Genomic DNA, 18965 nt, shown 5'->3' on the forward strand with positions numbered 1-18965 from the left:
ATTAGCCGGCCAGTGACTTCCTCAGAAACCTCTATGAAGGAAGATTCAGAGAGCAGCCCCTAGAGTCAAGTTGTGCTTAGAAGGCTAAAATCATGTTGTGGTTTTGCAGTTGCTAGCAAGCAAGCATATCATAGAAGCAGAAAAATGCTGTTAGCTGTTGCCAAAACACATCCTGTTCTCTCAGTTTTCTAACATTGGTTATTGTTTAACTCTTGGGGACATTCCGCCCCAATGTTGTGGGGACTTTCCCTGCTTGGGCCTGATTGATTGCTCCTGGCCCTCTCCAGTAGTCACTGTTAAAATTCAAGTGACACAATAATTTAACATTAAAAAATGAAACTTCCCCATACATTGGGTAGCCAGATTTTACAAATAAAAATGCAGGACACCCAGTTGCTATTCAGGACATACTTATACTAAAAAATTAATCATTCTCAAATTTAACCGGGTATCCTGTCAAAATAGTTCTTTCTTAATGGGCAACGATAAGCAACCCCACCTTGAATGGGTGAAGATGCATCTCCACGGAAGTCAACTAATCAAAAGTTACCATCCACAGTTGGGTGGGTCACATCTCTAGGGAAACAATAACAAAGATCTCACTCATCAATATTGAATGAGAATTGAAGAAAACAGCTGCCTCCATAAGACTAGGTCAAGATTAGAGCGTGGCTTTTCTGGTATACAAAATAGCTTCTAATTGGCACAGGGGTGGAGGGACAAATGCTTGAAGATATCCTTTCTTTGTTTACAAGTCATTCGTTAATTGAAAGTGAATTACTATTTAAAAATTTATTAGTTCTTTCTTAAATTATAGACATCCAGGATGGCCTTGGGAGTTCAGATTGGATTGGGACTTAGGAAGCATTGGGAAGTGAAGTGCTGCTGATGGCAGGACTGCCCTGGGACCTTGGGAATCACCATACCCAGAGAGTTATTCCGTCTTTTGGCATCTCACCCAAGAGTCAGAAAAGGCCTCCAGGTGTCTTTGGTCAGTTTTTACCTTTTCAAATTGGTGTCAAAGACCCTTTCATGATGAAGGCACACATATATAGGATTAGAAGGGCTTATCCATGTTGTTGCATGCAGCACAACTTCATTCCTTCCTACAGCTTCATAATATATCATAACATTTATATACCACATCAATTGATATTGTATGTTCACAATGTATTTCCCAGATTTTCTGATTTATTTTATTAGGACTAATGGTTTCCCTTTGGATTCTTTGGGATTTTCCTATATGTAGGGTCATTTTGTCTGTTAATAGAGATAGTTTTGCTTATTTCTTTTCAACTTGGATGCCTTTTTCTTTCTTTTTTTGGTTGCATTTCTTTAGCTTGAACTTCTTGTAGAAATTTGAATAGTAGAGGTAAAAGAAGGCTTTCTTATCTTCTATCCAATATGAGCAGGAAAATTGTCAATCTTAACTCATTGGGTATGATGTTATCTATTGGTTTTTCAGAACTGCCCTTAAACATGTTGAGGAAGATTTTTTTTACAAATGCCTTTAAAAAAATTTTTTTTTTGCAGGATAGGGGGAAGATCACAGTGGTAAAGTGTCTTCCTCATTCTATAACAAAGGTATATTACTCTCAAAATGACTTATGGTAGTTTACCTTCTCATCACACAGCTGAGGTGTTACTTGTCAGGTTTCTCCACTGTAAAGTTACTCTTCCCGCCTCCCCACCCCCTACCCACCCATCAAAACTGTTTTTAGTTTTTGGAAGGAAGTCATATACTCAGCCCACTTTTAAGGAGCTGGGAATTTTGTTCCACCTTCTTGGTGGATAAGTGTGTGTGTGTGTGTGTGTGTGTATGTGTGTATCAATAAATAAGAATTTTTTTGGATAGGGTAATTGTACTCTTCCCCATTTATTTATCAGTTAAATAATTTGGTCATTTCATATTCATCTTGTACTTTGGATTATAATGCAATTCCATGTGATTTGTTGTTCAAATTATTCCGGTTTTGGCTATTAGGAGATCTTTCAATTTGCTCCTGTTTTACACATATTTGTGAGTGTGTGTGTGTGTCTGTGTGTGTAATTGTCATTGTTGATTTGTAATTTCTTACTTTTTGGACACCAAAAAGTAAGAAGATTCTCTAGGACTGCCTTTTATGTTTCTTCCCCAGAATTAGATTCATCAGCCTTTTCTGAAAGGAGAACTAGCTCCTTTTATTTTAGAATAGCATCAAAAATGTAGATCGGGGCTGTCCTTAAATCTTCACCCTCTCTGCTGACAGTGTCAGGGAATTCATGTGGCTATCCTAAGCTTTGTATATACAACTCAGTATTATAAATATTTCTATATGGAACAATCTATATTAAGCTAATCATGAGCTCATACCCATGTCTCAAACTCTATTCTATCACCAAATACATCATTTCAGCTTTCTCCCATGACTTATTTGTAACCTCCCACTCCAACAGTGAAAACCTGTCTCCCACATTCTGGCATCTATTGAATTGATTGTTCATTTCCAGTGTACATGTACAGTAGTTTCACAATTAATAACCATCACTCATCTGGGCAAGAACCTTATCAGAGCTCAATACTTATGCATAGGTCCTTTTGTCCATAGTCTTAGTGACTTCACTTATTTCAAAGTTACTTGGGTCATCACATTTTTCTCTTCCCACGTGCAGTATATTTGCTGTACACATTTATAATTCAGTTAGATTCCCAACTCACATTTGAATTTCATCTACCTCTTAATAGATTTTAAAAATTTACATACGTTTATAATTACTCTTTGTGATATAAAATTCTCTGGATCTGGGAAATTCAAAGAAGCAGGTAGCACAATTAACTATCATTCAGAATGCTTCACCTGTTCAATCCTCTGCCCTACCACCATGAATTTTTGGCAGCCACCAATCTGTTTACCATCTCCGTAATTTTTCCATTCATAGAATGTAATAGATGTGGCCTTATCATATGGTATGTAGCATTATCATGCAGTATGCAGCATTTTCCGACTGGCTTTTTTCTCTTAGCAGTATGAATTTGAGATGCATCCATCCATGTCTTTATGTGGCAGACTAGTGCTTTGGTTTTATTTCCTGAATAGTAGCACAGGGTATGATTTTACCGCAGTTTGATTTTCCATTCACCTAGTGGAGGACATCTTGGTTTCTTCTGGTTTCTAGTCATTATAACTGAAACGTGCAATAAGTATGTGTGTATTGTTTGTTTTTTTAATGTGGACATTAGCTATCAAAGTTGGTGTATTAGTTTAAGCTGCCAGAATGCAATACACCAGAAATGGAACAGTTTTTATAAAGGGAATTTAATAAATTACAAGTTTACACTTCTTATGCCATGTAAGTGTCCAAATCAAAGCACCAACAAGAGGTTACCTTTGCTCAAAAAAGGCTAATGCCGTCCGGAACACCTCTGTCAGCTGGGAATGCACATGGCACCTCCTGGTCTCTTGCTTCTGATCTCTCTTGCTTTCAGTTTCTCTTCTCTGTGAAGGCTCCTCACTTGGTGTCTGTGGGCCTTCACTTAGCTTCTCCAGGACAAAACTCTGGGTTTCATCTCTTAGCCTAGCATCTGCTGGGGCTGAAGATTTCTTCTCTTCAGGTTCTGTCTAGATCACTAAACATCTATATTGGCTCTCTCCAAATGTTTCTTCTCTTAAGGGATTCTCTTAAGCTAATCAAGACCCACCTGAAATGGATGGTGTCAAATCTCCATCTAAGGAAAAGGTCACACCCATAATTGGGCATCACATCCCCATGGAAATAACCTAATCAAAGTTTCCACCCTATAGTTTTGAATCAGGATTATGAAAAAAATGGCTGCTTCCATGAGATTGGATCAGGATTAAAACATGGCTTTTTTTTTTTGCGGTACATAATAGCTTCAAACCAGCACAGTTGGGTAAGATGAATTACGTGCAGAGATATTTTACTTTGTAAGAAATACCAGAATATCTTGTAAAGTGTTTGTACCATTATGTGTTCCCTCCAAGAGTGAATTGAGAGTTCCTGTTGTTCTACATCATCACTAATAATTGGTATTATCTGCTCTTTGGACGTTAGCCATTCCTAGAAGGGTGTATAATGTCTCTCATTGTGGTTTTAAGTTGCTTTTCTGTAATGACAGATGTTGAGTATCTTTATGTGTGCTTGTTTATCAACTGTATACCTAATTTTTTTAGGTATCTGCTCAGTCCTTTACCCAATTTTTAATTGGGTGGTTTGTTTTATTGTCTGTCTTAGAGTCTTTTATAAATTTTGGTACAAGTCATTTTTAGTATATCTGTTTTGCAAAGCTTTCTCCCAGTGCAGGGCCAATCTCTTTATTTGTTAGCAGTAACTTCAATGTAAAATATTGTAGTAAAAAGGTCCCATTACCACTTTTCTCCTTTCAAGACTCTTTCTGTAGATGTTGCATTTAAAAACTCATCAGCAAATGTATGGTCATACAGGTTTTCTCTTCTATTGCCTTCTAAAAGATTTGTAATTTTGCATCTTATGTACAAACTTGCAAATTGTTCTGAGTGAATTTTGGGGTAAGTGGTACAAAACTTTTCTTCTATATGCTGTCTAAAGCTTTTCTTCTATATGTTGCCCAGTTGTTCCATCACATTTATTGAAAGGATTGTACTCAGTTGACTGTATGTATGGTTCTACATGTAGACTCTCTATTCCTTTCCATTTTTCTCTGTGCCAAGATCACACTTTCTTAATGTACTTTTGTAGTAAGTTTTAGTATCAGGCAATTTGAGTTCTTCTACTTTCTTTTTCTTAAGTAATCTGTATGTTCTTCTAGGATGAGAAACAGTTTGTGTATATCCAGTGCAGTTGCAGATCAGGTGCAGAACTTGGTGGTGGGGAACCAACAGGCCCCAGCTCAAGACCTCAAATTCAAGGCTTTACTCAGAAGCTGGAGCCTCTTCTGCCTCTAGCCTTTCTTGGGTCTCTAGCCATACCCTAGCTGTGTCTCAGGCTTTCCAATGGGGCCACAGGCTAGTCCCTCAACCTTAATCAAGCTGGCAGAGGCAGTGAGAATAGTCTCCCAGGGTCCATGGTTTCAGGAGGAAGTGGCCAGGCATTTGGGGGTTTGAGTCAATTGCCTTCCTCAGGAATAGGTGATCATGGGAATTGTTTCAGGAAGGTCATGGGAGTGGTGCCCCCTTGCCTGCAGCCCAAACAGTGGCTGTGAGCCAGGGCAGCCAGACAGAGGCAGAAAGTACAGTGACCAAGAAGAATGAAGTAGAGGGAAGTGGTCAGTATGTGGGCATGGAAATGGAACCTGACACAGACAGCTAGACCTGCTTCCAGCCAGCTTCTTATTAGCTCAACCTCCTATGCACAGATCCAGCTCCACTCACTGATTCAGCAACAGCAACAGAGCCACCTTCAGCAGAAACAGGTGATGATCCAGCAGCAGATTGCCATCCACCACCAGGAGGAGTTCCAGCATCGTCAATCCCAGCTACTCCTCATAGCTCTTGGCCTCGAGTTGGACCAGCAGTAGCAACAAGCCACAGCTCTCATCCCTTCAGCCAGGTCGCACCTTCCCAGTCCCGGCATCAAGCCTATACCCTGGTTGTACAGCCCATGCTTGTTTTTCACCCTTGTCCCTCCCACCTGACCCTCAAGCCACCCAGTCCCATCCAAACTACCTGTAGCACCTATCAAGCTTCCTCATAGGGGCTACTATGATGTCAGCTACCCAGCAACCTCCACCCCATATCCCTGTGCAAGTTGTGGGCACCTGACAGCCAGCTACAGCCCAGGCACAGACTTTGGGGCTGGCACAGCTGGCAGCTACTGAACCTACTTCCAGGTACAGTGCAACCAGCTAGTCAGGCCATTTGGTCTCCTTGCCATCTTCGTCCCAGACACCTGGTACACTGCAGGAGTGCCCTCCCACATTGGACCCTCAGTTCCCTTGTGCAGGGAATAGCACATGTAGTAAAGTGTGGGGCTACCACTAATTCACATGTCCTAGCCCTTATCCCTTATCCCTTCTCCCTTCTCCGTGTGGTCTGTGCACCTGCTGGGAAAGCCCCTGACTTTGGCTGTCAGATGGAAGGAGGAGGAGAGAGATGTCTCTGCATTTGGTTCAGTCTGCTGCCAAGGCATCTCCTGGAGCAGAGAGCCCAGAGGTCATGGAGAAGAAGAGAAGTTTTGGAGAGAAGCTGAACTGGTGGCCCGTGAACTTAGTAGCCTTGGCCCCTCCCCCAATGCATCATCTCCTTCTCTAGCCATGATGTGACTCAGAACTCCCACAGGCCATTGTGAAGTCCCAGATTCCCACCAGAACATTGAAGGCTTTCTTATCCAAGAAGGAGCAGAATCTTTCCTGGTGATTGTTCTGTTACTGAAAGAGTTGGAGAAGCCTTACAAACTGGCCTATACATAAGGCTGAGCGAGAATCAATTAGGTGGCTCCTTGGGAGGAAACAGTCCAGCTATTGAGTTAGATAAGAAAGAGAATCTCCTGGATTGCAAATACTGTGGGAAGTATTCCCCTGCAGAACAGTTCCGTGGCTCCTAGAGGCTCTGCTCCCTGACTTGTGCTAAGTAAGAGGTACAATGTGAGCTGTACAGGAACTGAACAGGAAAGAAATTAAAGAGTTTCAGGAGACCAGCTATACTTGGGTGTATCAACATGGGCCCCATCATAGCTCTTCTGCCATAAGTACTCATCATATATTTTCATTTACGGTTTTGCAGTTCTTTGGAGTAGGTTTCCTTCCTCCACAAAGCAGAAATCTCAACGATACAATACAGGCTTTTACTGTCTTTAAACGTGGGGAGTGAGGCTGTGGGTTGAGAAAGCAAGTCTTTTCCTTCTTTTAGCCAGCAATCTATTATGCTTCATGTCCCTCTTATTTACCAGGAGTGTGGAGGTCTGGGAATTTGACATTGGCACCAACACCTCAAAGGAAGGAACTGAGTAATTAAAATATGATCTTTAAAATGGTTTTTGAAGTATAATATAAATGAAGAAAAGTACATAAATCATCAGTGTACAGCTTGATGACTGTTTACAAATTGAGCTCCGTATTTATCATTCAGATCAAGACTCACACATTGCCAGATCCCCCAAACCCCGCTAACCTGTTTCCCTTCACTTATTCCACATGGCAACCAATATTCTGTCTTTGAGCAGCATAGATGAGTTGTGCTTTGTTTTGAAATTTGCATAAATAAATTCATATAGTATTAAATATTTTGTGTCTGAATTCCTTGTTCAATATTTTCATGAGATTCATATGTATTATTTACCTAGTTATTCTAAGTGCTGTAAAGTATCCTAATGGGAAACTGTAACCCATTTGTTTATACATTTTACTGTGACTGGGAATTTGAGTAGTTCCCACAATTTGGATGCTAAGTATAATGCTGCAAAGATAGAAAGCAGATTATAGGTTATTGGAGTGATGGGAGAAAGGAGGAAGGGACAAAGAAACAAGATAAATGAAGTCAGAAATATTCTGGAATAAATAGGAAAAATAAAGGTAATAAAGTATGCCAGTTTGAACCTGTTGTATATCCCAGAAAAGCCAAGTTCTTTAATCCTCATTCAGTATTGCTGGGTAGGAGCTTTTTTATTGTTTCTGTGGAGATGTGACTCACACAATTGTTGTAACTTCTGATGAGATGATTTCCATGGAGATCTGTCTCTGCCCGTTCAAGGTGGAGTTGCTTACTGGACCGCTTTAGGAGGGAGCCCACAGAGCCGAAAGAGCCACACAACCAGAGATTTTTGGAGATGCAGAAGAACACCCCAGGAATCCTGTGAAATGAGAGGCCAGGAGAGAAAGCTAGCAGATGTCACATAGGCCTTTCTAGCTGACAGAGGTGTTCTGGACCCATCGACCTTTTTCGAATCAAGGTATCTTTCCCTGGATGCCCTAGTTTGTACATTTTCATGATCTTAAGAACTGCAAACTTGCAACCTAATAAATTCCCCCTTTAAAAGCTATTCTCTTACTGGTATATTGCATTCCGATAGGTTACAACCTAAAACATAAAGTATCTCAGTATGTTTTTTTGTTTAACAAATGGAGAAAATAGTAATATATTGATAACATAAAAATTCATACTTGGTAGTACAATTATTAGTCTTCTGTGACTGGTGGTATTAGAAGAAAAAATGTCTAAGTTAAAAAAAATTGTGTTCTCTAGACATTCTTGTTCAGGTCTGTGGTGAACAGATATGTGCTTTTCTGTGGAATATAAACATAGAAATGGAACTTCTGTCTTTTAGGTGTTAGTATTTTTAGTTTTAGTAGATACTGTAGTTTGTACCAATTCATAAACCCACCAACAGTGTAGGAGAATCTTGTTTCCATTTTACCACCTAGTTTTGTCTACTGTAACATTGTGTAAAGTTTTTTAGTTTGAAATAATTTCAAACTTTCAGGATGGTTGCAAAAGTATTACAAACCCCTTACAGAGAACTCCAATGTGCTCCCATATCACCCTTTGCTCAGATGCACTCATTTTAACATTTTGCCAAATTGACCATATTCTACTTGTTCATGTATCAGTCATCTATGCATCTGTCTATCCTCTGTTTGATGTATTTATGAATTTTCTGAACATTTGGATGTTATATATAATATCCTCCTTGGACTCTTTATACTGCCGTGTATATTTTCTAACAAGAAGGAAATTTAGTTATGTAACCACCTTTGAGCACACTTCTCAAGTTCATAAAATTAACATTGTTATAAAGCTTCAGTGTATATTTCATTTTTTTCATATGTTCTAGTAACACCCTTTTGAGCCTTTCTCCTCTGTAATATAACCTTTCCAGGATCACATATTTCATTTGTCATTGTCTCTTAGTTGCTCTTCTTTGTGTTTTCCTTTTAATTGTGGGATCATATATACATGACAAACTTTCCCTCTCAACCACTCCCAAGCATATCATTGAGAGATTAATCATATTCACAATGATGCAGTACCCTCAACATGATCCATTCTTAAAGCTTTCCTAGGTTCTCAGACAGAAACACTGTACTCATTATGCATAAAATCTTCATTTCCTCTTTCTCCCAGCCCTGGAAACCTATACTCTAATTTCTATCTCTAAAACTTTACATATACTCATTTCTTTGTAGTTATCGTGGGGCTTAAAATTTTAAATCCTAAAGCTGTCAAAATCTTGTTTGCTTTGGTATCAAGTCAGTTTCAATAGTATACACAAAATATGTTTTTACACCCCTCCATACCCCTGTTGTTACCTGGTTGTTGCCATAAATTACATGTTTATACATATGAGTCCCAAACCGCTGACTTATCATTTCATGCTTTGTAATTGCTTTTAGGTCATGTAGGAAATACATCGAGTTAAAAACCAAAAATACAATAGAATTGACATTCATATTTAACCATGTCATTGCCCTTACTGGAATTTTTATTTCTTCAGGTAGCTTCACTGTTTTGTCTATTGTTGACTTTACTTTCAACTTGAAAAATTTTTTAGCATCTCTTGTAGAAATTGGTGTAGTGAATTCTTTTAGCTTTTGTTTATCCAGGAATGTCTTAATTGCTCTCTCATTTTTGAAAGACAGTTTTGCTGGTATGAAATTCTTGGTTGGCAAGTTATGCTTTTACCACCTTAAATACGTCATCTCACTGCCTTTCTGCCTCTAGGATTTCTGATGAGAACTCCACACTTAATCTTATTGATGCTCCCTTGTATGTGACAAGTTGTTTCTCTTTTGAAGTTTGCGGAAGGCTCTCTTATTGTCTGCATTTGACAGTTGGTTCTAATATGTCACAGTGTGAGCCTGCTTTACTTTGGTTGGAGTTCATTGAACATCTTGGATATATATATGAATATCATTTGTTATATTTAGGAAGATTTCAGCCATTATTTCTTCAAATATTCTCTCCAGGCCTTTCTTTTTCTTCTCCTTCTGGGTGTTCCACAGTGTATATATTGGTATTGATAATAGTGCCCCACAGTTCTCAGACCCTATTCAATTTTCTTTGTTCTTTCTTTTTTTGTTCCTCAGACTAAATGATCTTCAGTTATCTTATCTTCAAGTTTTTCTGGTTCTTTATTATGTAAGCTCCAATATGTTGTTCAGTCCCTCTAGGAGGACTTTTTAAATTCTGTTACTGTGGTTTTTAGCTAAATTTGATTCTTTTTCAAAATTTCCATCTCTAGTGATATTTACTTTGTGATCATTTATCATTTTCCTGATTTCATTTAGTTCTCTAGCCATGTTTTCCTTTAGTTGTTTGAGCATATTTAAGACCATTATTTTTTTTAAAGTTTTTGGTATGTTCCAGGGCAAGTTGTCTTCATTGACATTTTCTACTGCTATAAACTTCTTTGTGTGGGCCATCTCTTCATGTTTCTTTGTACATTTTGTTTTATTTTGCTGAAAGTTGGATATTTTGTTATATTTGTGTGCTATCACTGTTTAGATTCTCTGTGGTCTGTTTCTTAAACTTGTAGTTAGCTGATGTTATTACAGAGCTTTCTGTAAATTCTAGGAACTAATGAAAGTAAAAGGTCCTTCCTGTTCTTCTCTGTGCACAGGTCCTATGTTGGGCATGCACATGTGTCTTCAGGAATTCCCCCATTTACAGGGATATAAATGTCCCCTTTTCCATAGGAAACCATTTCCTCATCCTCCTGGACACTGTATTCTGTGTCCCCACAGCAAGCTATTCCTTGCCTGAAGCAGCCAGAACCTAATGGCTCTCCCACAGCATTCTGGAAGAGTGTACTATAAACTCTATTCTACATATGGGGCAAGTTCTTGGGTGGTGAGCCTGTGATGAGTGTCCTGGTTAGTCCCTCAGGCCACTCCCAGGCAGATCAGGACAGACATACATGCTCACGTTATGTGTTCAAGGAAAAGTTTCCTCTGCTCCCCCCAGAACCAGGATCAAGAAGCTGCACTGGAAACATGGACAAGCTCTGTGCTGAGCTGGTAGGCCATGGGGTGTGGCATCATGGATGCTACCACTTTTTATTTTTCAGTAATAAGGTATAGGAGCATCCTCAGTCAAAGTTCTTATGATTTTAAGAAACAGAAACCAATTCAATTAAACTTAAAGAAGAAAAGGAGAGGAACTATAATCCTATAAGGGGGTGCCCTGGGACCCACAGAAGTTCATCTGGTTCTTAAAAGGACTTGAATCATAGGGATTAGAAAGCTCTCAGAGACCCTGGCAGAATGATATCTTTCTCTCTCATAATAAACCATAGATATAGTTTCTAATCTCTACATAATCTACCTAAGAATCTGTTTTTTTCGTCTACAGAAAAGATCTTTTCTGTACACAATTCTCTGCGCACTTAATAGGTGAGAGATGACCACCCCTACAATATCCTTAGGTTTTATTACTTCTGAGCCAGCAAACATCTCATGTTTAAAGAGTATTTGTTCTAGTCTCAAATTTATGAGACAGAGAGAGAGAATCTGATTAGGCAAATTTAGGACGAGACCAAACCTGCATTCAAACAACTCTGACCCAGCAAGAGGGCCATGGTTGCAAATATGACTTCACTCAGCTATTGAGGTAGTAGCAGCAGTCTTTGGATCTGCCTCCTAATTCCTTTCTTTAGTGATTGGCTGATATAAGGGAAGGGAGTGCATGGAAAATTCATAGCAGCATGTTGAAGGTTTGCAAAGAAATAAGACATCACTTCTGCTCCAAGACCATTTTCCAGAATTGGTCTTCCAAACCTGCCTAACTAGAAGGAGGCTGAAAATTCAATGGGGCAAATGGGTACTTGAAGAGAAATAAATGTTCTTTTCCACAGTCCATGGAGATTTGTATTGAGATAAAGAGATGGGCTAGAACAGGGAGAGAGGGGAGAGAGAAAAAAAAGTGAAGGAGCCCTTGAACAAGGACAGTTAATCAAGGTCAGCAAGACCTGTCAACAGGCATACCTGACTGGGGGCTACTTACTTACAGGAAATACCAGCAGCAACTGGACCCATCTGAAGCCAAATGACCCCTGCCTGAGTGTGTCATCCCTGGAGAAGGGTTGAATCAACTGACCCACCCAAATGGACCATCTATCACCAGACACTGCCATCGAGAGAAGGGAGGGTAAGAGGAAGGACCTTGAACAAAGAAGGAGAAGGGAAGTAAGTGAAGCAAAGCAATAAAGACAGATGGTCCCTATGTTGGGAGCCTCTTGCCCTCCATCTTTCTTTACTTGTGAGAGTGCCCACATTCTCCTTCTCTGCATGCATGCTTAATAAATTTCCTACTCATTTGGTGTATTTGTGCTGTGCCTTTGCATTCTTTCTTGCAGCATAGCCAAGAACCTGGAAGCTGAAACCAAGCAATAATCATAGAGCTAAAAGATCTAAGCCACCTGCACAGTGGAGTTACCATAAGAACAGCTGTGCTGAAGAGTTGTTGGACAGCACTGGAATACACATGAGTGAAAACCAAAATATGCTGACTAACGTACCACTTTTAAGATGTTTTTTCTTGATTCAGCACTCATTTCATTACTCAATCCCTTAACTATTTGGAGCTTAGAGAAAGATGTTTCTGCCATTTCATACTAGTTCTTCAAAACTTTTGGGGGGGAATGGATTTGTCTCACCCTGTCATCTTGATTGTGCCTTTAAAATTTTAACTTATCTGTGGGTGTGTGGCATTGTAGTTTAATTTGAATTTCTGTGGTGCCTAATGACAAAGCACCTTTCATATGTTTATTGACCATTACCTTTCTTGTGGCGTGCCTGTTGAAATCTTAGGCCTATTTTTCTCTTGGGTTTTCTGTCTTTTCCTTTGATTTCTAGGATGTTTTTGATATTTCACATATTACTTTGTTGGATATGGCCCCGCATTCATTTCTTCTTCTCCCTGCCCATCCAGTTAACCTTCTGATGCCACCTCCTAACATCTTCATTTGTCATTTCTTTCTACCCATTGGACTTTATTTCTTGACTGTAGTAGAAACATTCCTACCTCTGGAATCCTTACTAGCTGCTGCTTTTTTTTTTTTAACACTATACTTATACAATCATTATCAAAGATCAGGGCTACTGGATTATTATAGTTCAATTTCCAGTATTTCCCCTGGCCTATTCTAAAACATGAGACACTAAAAAGAAATAGCTATATGAGTCAGTGGTGACGGTCATTTGTTAAGTCCTAATATCCCAGTTATACCTCCTCCCTCTTGTTTGATTTTTCTCAATCTTCAGCAATACCTGGGCAATGACCATTTTAACTACTTCATGCTGGAAAGGGATGTTGATCTTATGAGGTAGAGCAATGATACTGGTTGATGTTCTTGGAGAGACTGGTACCTCTGGGTTTCAGGGCTTATCTGGCATAGGATCAATCTGGAGCCCTTAAGTTCCTGAAAAGTAAGCTTACTAAGAAAAACTTTTATAGAGACTTAGATAGAGCCCAGGGCACTCCCTAGGGTTTTCAGGAATACTCTTGGTTGTGGCTTGGCATACTATGGTAGTTTGCATATATGGCTAAATTTGCATGAGAGTAACCTTCAGTTACTTCTTATTTGAAATCTGTTAGCCACTGAAACTTTATTTTGTTCCAGTTCCAGTTCTCAGACCCAAAATGCCAGTGCCAGGCTCATTCCTGGGAGTCCAGTCTCATGTTGCCAGGGAGACTTACACCCCTGGGAGTGCTGTCCCACATAGGGGGAGGAACTAGCTGCTACTTCCAACCAGAATGTTCTTACCCCAGAGATTCACATAACTTCCTCCTCTTCCTTGTTCATATTTTCATACCAAGTTACCTTCTTTGTTACTGTTCTGGTTTGCTAGCTGCCGGAATGCAACACACCAGAGACGGATTGGCTTTTAATAAAAGGGGATTTATTTTGTTGGTTCTTCAGAGGAAAGGCAGCTAACTTTCCACTGAGGCTCTTTTCTTACGTGGAAGGCACAGGATGGTCTCTGCTGGTCTTCTCTCCAGGCCCCTGGGTTCCAACAACTTTGCCCCGGGTGACTTCTCCAAAGGCCTGGGCTGAGCTGCAAGTGCTGAGATGAGGAATGCTGAGCTGCTAGGCTGTGCTACATTGCGTTCTCTCATTTAAGCACAAGCCAATTAAGTTAAACGTCACTCATTGCAGCAGACACGCCTCCTAGCCAACTGCAGATGTAATTAGCAACAGATGAGATTCACCTACCATTGGCTCATGTCCACAGCAACAGAACTAGGTGCTTTCACCTGGCCAAGTTGACAACTGACTCTAACTACCACAGTTACCTTCCCTGATCTTCCCGTTTGGTTTTGCAGTGTCCCTTGCACATCCTAACTGCCACCCTTGTCTATTGATATCTTTGAAAAAAAAAAACAACCCTGTATTAGGGAAAACTTCAACTACACACCAAATTAGAAAATTTAGTATAATGACCCTACCCCAGAGATATATCACCCAATATTGATAATTATCAAGAATTTTTCTAGTCTTATTTTATTTTACCTATAAATACTTCAATCTTCATCTTTAAGTGATGAGTAACTTTTTTTAATATCACAGCTGCCATGCCATCATGAAACCTAACAAAATTAGCAGTCTTATGTATACTAATAGCCGATAATCAATTTTGCCAATTGTTTCAAAGGTGTTATGCTAGAATAAAAATCCCAAAATGTATACATAATGCTTTACCATTAAAATAATACATATTTTACCTATGTATTTGTATGTTATCTTTCTGTCATTTCCATTATAATATCAATGCCATGTTAGCAGGGATTTCAGTCTATTTTTCTCATTGCTGTATCTCCAGCATGTAGAACAGTTCCTGGCAGAGTGTAGGAATTCAGTAAATGTTTGTATGATGAATGAACGAAATTGGCAACATGGCTATAACAGCCCAAGGGTATGCTGTGTCAACTTGGTTGAATGCATAAACTTTCCAGCTTTAACACTTTGGGCAACTTTTCTGACGCTCAATTTCTATCTGTAAAATGGGACAGGTAGTACCACTTTGTACAGTAGTTGTAAAAATTAGAAACAATACTTTCACAGTACCTGGCACCTCATTCACTCACAATGTAACATCTTTTTCTGTTTTTCAATAGAATTAAATTTTCTAGGCACATATTTCAGACATAAGCAGATGAATGGTGTGTAATAAAGAATTTGGTCTTGTCCCAAAGGAGGTCTGGTCTTTGTTCTTGGTTCCTGGAAGGTAACCCCTAAGCCCTTAGAGATTCCAAAGTGAAAGTAGTGTCATTGTTATTCAATGTGGACAGCTCAGGCCACCACACCTGATAGTTTACTCTGAAGAGGTGACTCATGGTGGGTTCCGTAATCCAGGTGCCAGGCCAACCTCCAGAATGGGCAGAGCTGAAAACTAAAGTAGACAATGCGGATAATAACTCAGTCATAAGCCATGCCTATGCGATAAAGCCTCAGTAAAAATTTTAGACACAACAATTTGGATGCCTTTTATTTATTTTGCATGCGTGATTACGCTAGCTAGAATGTCTAGCACAATGTTGAATAATAGTGGTGACAGTGGGCATCCTTGTCTCTTTCTCCATCTTAGGGGTGATGCTTTCAGTCTCTCACCATTAAATATGATGTTGACTGTGGGTTTTTCATATATACCCTTTATGCTATTGAGGATATTTCCTTTGATTCCTATCTTTTTAGGTGTTTTTATCAGAAAAAGATGCTGAATTTTGTTGAATGCTTTTTCAGTGTCAATCGAGATGATCATATGACTTTTCCCTTTTGATTTGTTAATGTTTTCATTCCCTTCCTTGTCTTGTTTAAACCCCACTTGGTCATGGTATATGTGCCATTGGATTCAATTTACAGGTATTTTGTTGAGAATTTTTTAATGTATGTTCATTAGAGAGATTACCTATAATTTTCTGTTCTTATAGCATCTTTATCTGGTTTTGGTATTAGAGTAATATTAGTGTCATAAAATGAATTAGGCTCTGTCCCTTTTCCCTCAGATTTTTGTAAGCTTTTGAGCAAGATTGGTGTTAGTTCTTTTTGGGATGTTTGGTAAAATTCCCCCGTGAAGTCATCTGATGTTGTGCTTTTCTTTGTGGAAGATTTTTGATGACTGACTGACTTTACTTGTGATTGGTATGTTAAGATCTTCTATTTCTTCTTGAGTCAGTGTAGGTTGTTTGTGCATTTCTAGGAATTTTCCCATTTCCTCTAAATTGTCTGGTTTGTTGATGTATAGTTGTTCATAGTATCTTCTTAAGCTTTTTTTTTAATCTCTTCAGAGTCTGTGGCAGTGACCTTGTATTAGAGTTCTCTAGAGAAACAGAATTAACAGGGAACACTCGCAAATATAAAATTTATAAAAGTGTCTCACACCTTTATAAACTGACTGTGGGTACGCAGAGTCCAAAATCCTCAGGGCAGGCTGTGAAGCCGATGATTCTGATGGAGAGTCTGGATGAACTCCACAGGAGAGGCTCAACAGCCGAAGCAGGAAGAGAGCCTGTCTCCTCTGAATCCTCCTTAAAAGGCTTCCAGTGATTAGATTAAGCATCACGCATTGCAGAAGACACTCCCCTTGGCTGATTACAAATGAAATCAGCTGTGGATACAGCTGACGTGATCCTGATTTAATTCTATGAAATATCCTCACTGCAACAGACAGACAGGCCAGCACTTGCTGAACCAGACAAACAGGTACCGCCACTTGGCCAAGTTCACATGTGAACCTGACCATGACAGATCCCCATCCCATTTCTGATTTTATTTATTTGCATACTCTCTCTCTCTCTCTCTTTTTTTTTTTTGTCAGCCTAGTTGTGGGTCCATCAATTTTGTTGATTTCCTCAAAGAACCAACTTTTGGTTTTATTGATTCCATTGTTTTTTTGTTGTCCAGTTCATTTATTTCTGCTTTAATATTTGTTATTTCTCTTTTTCTATTTGCTTTGGGGTTAGTTTGCTGTTCTTTCTCTAGTTTCTCTAGGTAAGCACTTAAGTCCTTGATTTTTGCTGTTTCTTCTTTTGTAATAATGGCATTTAGGATAATAAATATCCCTCAGCAGTATGTTTCCCACATACTATAAATTCTGAAATGTTATATTCTCATTTTTATTCATCTCCAGATATTTACTGATTTTCTTGTAATTTCTTCTTTTATACACTGATTGCTTAAAAATGTGTTATATAATCTCTGTATATTTGTGAAAGTTTTCATTCTTTGGTGGTTATTATTTCCAGCTTCATTCCATTGTAGTCAGAGAAAGTGCTTTGAATAATTTCCATCTTTTTAAATTTATTAAGACCTGTTTTGTGCACCAGCATATTATCTATCCTGGAGAATGTTCCCTGAACATAGAGAAGAACATATATCCTGGTGTTTGGTGTGTAACAATGTATATATGTCTGTTAGGTCTAAGTCATTTATCATATTGTTTAGGTTCTCTGTTCCCTTACTGATACTCTGTCAGGTTATTCTGTTTATAGAAGAACATAGTATATTGAAGTCTCCCACTGTCCTTGAGATCTATTGCTTCCTTCAGTTTTTCCCAACATCTGCCTCATGTTCTTTAGAGCTTCCTAGTCTGAAAGCATAGACATTTATGATTGTTATTTCTTCTTGGCTGAATTGTCCCTTTTATTGATATGTAGTGTCTTTTCTTATCTCTTATGAGATCTTTGCATTTAAAGTCCATTTTGTCTGATATTACTATAGCTACTCCTGCTTTCTTTTGGTTACAGCTTACATGGAACATCTTTTCCCATCCATTCACTTTCAGTCTACTTGTATTCTTGGGTCTAAGATGATTCTCTTGTTGCAAATGGCATAAACATCATATTTTTTAATCCATTCTGCCAATCTGTATCTTTTAATTGGTGAGTTTAGTCCATTAACATTCAGACTTATTACCATAAAGGCAGTTCTTGAATCTAACATCTTCTCCTTTTTTTTTTTTGTCAGATCTATATATTGTTTTCCATTTCTCTCTTTTTGTCCTTTAAGTTAACCTTACTGATAACTCTTCAATTTTATGTCCTTCTCCAGACCTCCCTCTCCTTTTTTTTTCCATCCAACAGATCTCCCTTTAGTATTTCATGTAGCGCAGGTCTCTTATTAACAAATACTCAGCATTTTTTTGTCTGTGAAAAATTTAATCTCTCTCTTTTTTTTTAACTTTTTAAATTGTGTAATATAACATATACAAAGCAAAGAAAGAAAAAAAACCCAATAGTTTTCAAAGCACTCTTCAACAAGTAGTTACAGGACAGATCCCAGAGTTTGTCATGGGCTACCATATGATCCTCTCAGATTTTTTCTTATAGCTGCTCCAGAATATAGTCTCCCTCATTTTTGAAGGACAATTTTACTTGTAAAGAATTATTGGCTGGAAGCCTTTCTCTTTCAGAATTTTAAATATATCATACCACTGTGTTCTCACCTCCATGATGCCTGTTGAGAAGTCCAAAGTTAATCTTATGTGGCTTCCCTTGTCTGTGGTTAATTGTTTTCCTTTTCTGCTTTCAGGACTTTCTGCTTCTTTTCAGCATTTGTAGTTTGTTTAGTTTGTGTCTTGGAGTGGGTCTGTTTGGATTTATTCTATTTTGGTTTTATTGGTATTCTAGTTTGCTAGCTGCCAGAATGCAATACACCAGAGACGGCTTTAATAAAATGGGATTTATTGATTTAACATATAGTTCTTCAGAGGAAGGTCAGCTAACTTTCAACTGAGGTTCTTTATTACACAGGAAAGCACAAGGTGATTTCTGCTGGCCTTCTCTGCAGGCCTCTGGGTTCCAACAACTTTCCCCGGAGTGATTCCTTTCTGCATCTCCGAAAGCCTGGGCTGAGCTGTGAGTGCTGAGATGAGGTATGCTGAACTACTTTGGCTGTGCTATGTTGAATCTCTCATTTAAGCACCAGCCGATTAAATCAAACATCATTCATTGTGGCAGGCATGCCTCCTAGCTGACTGCAGATGTAATCAGTAATAGATGAGGTTCACATGCCATTGGCTCATGTCCACAGCAATAGAACTAGGCACCTTCACCTAG

The 18965-nt window shown here is 38.8% G+C and overlaps 1 long non-coding RNA gene and 1 pseudogene across 15 annotated transcripts in view; both read left to right on the top strand.

Moving 5' to 3' along the window:
- LOC143643991 (uncharacterized) overlaps positions 1–18965 on the top strand; it is a 160315-nt gene that overhangs the window by 26156 nt on the left and 115194 nt on the right. For 5 of the 15 annotated variants that reach the window (XR_013156428.1, XR_013156429.1, XR_013156430.1 and 2 more), the window contains one exon: positions 11919–12094. The exons of 5 other annotated variants lie outside the window; for them this stretch is intronic. This is a non-coding gene — a long non-coding RNA (uncharacterized LOC143643991). Of the gene's footprint in view, positions 1–7664; positions 7864–11918; positions 17030–18965 lie in introns of those variants that run through there. 5 more of the 15 variants (XR_013156416.1, XR_013156415.1, XR_013156418.1 and 2 more) reach the window with 2 other exon arrangements.
- Positions 1991–7656, top strand: LOC143643990 (polyhomeotic-like protein 1 pseudogene; annotated as a pseudogene).

Source organism: Tamandua tetradactyla, chromosome 8, assembly GCF_023851605.1.
Source record: "Tamandua tetradactyla isolate mTamTet1 chromosome 8, mTamTet1.pri, whole genome shotgun sequence".
Taxonomy (NCBI): Eukaryota; Metazoa; Chordata; class Mammalia; order Pilosa; family Myrmecophagidae; genus Tamandua; species Tamandua tetradactyla.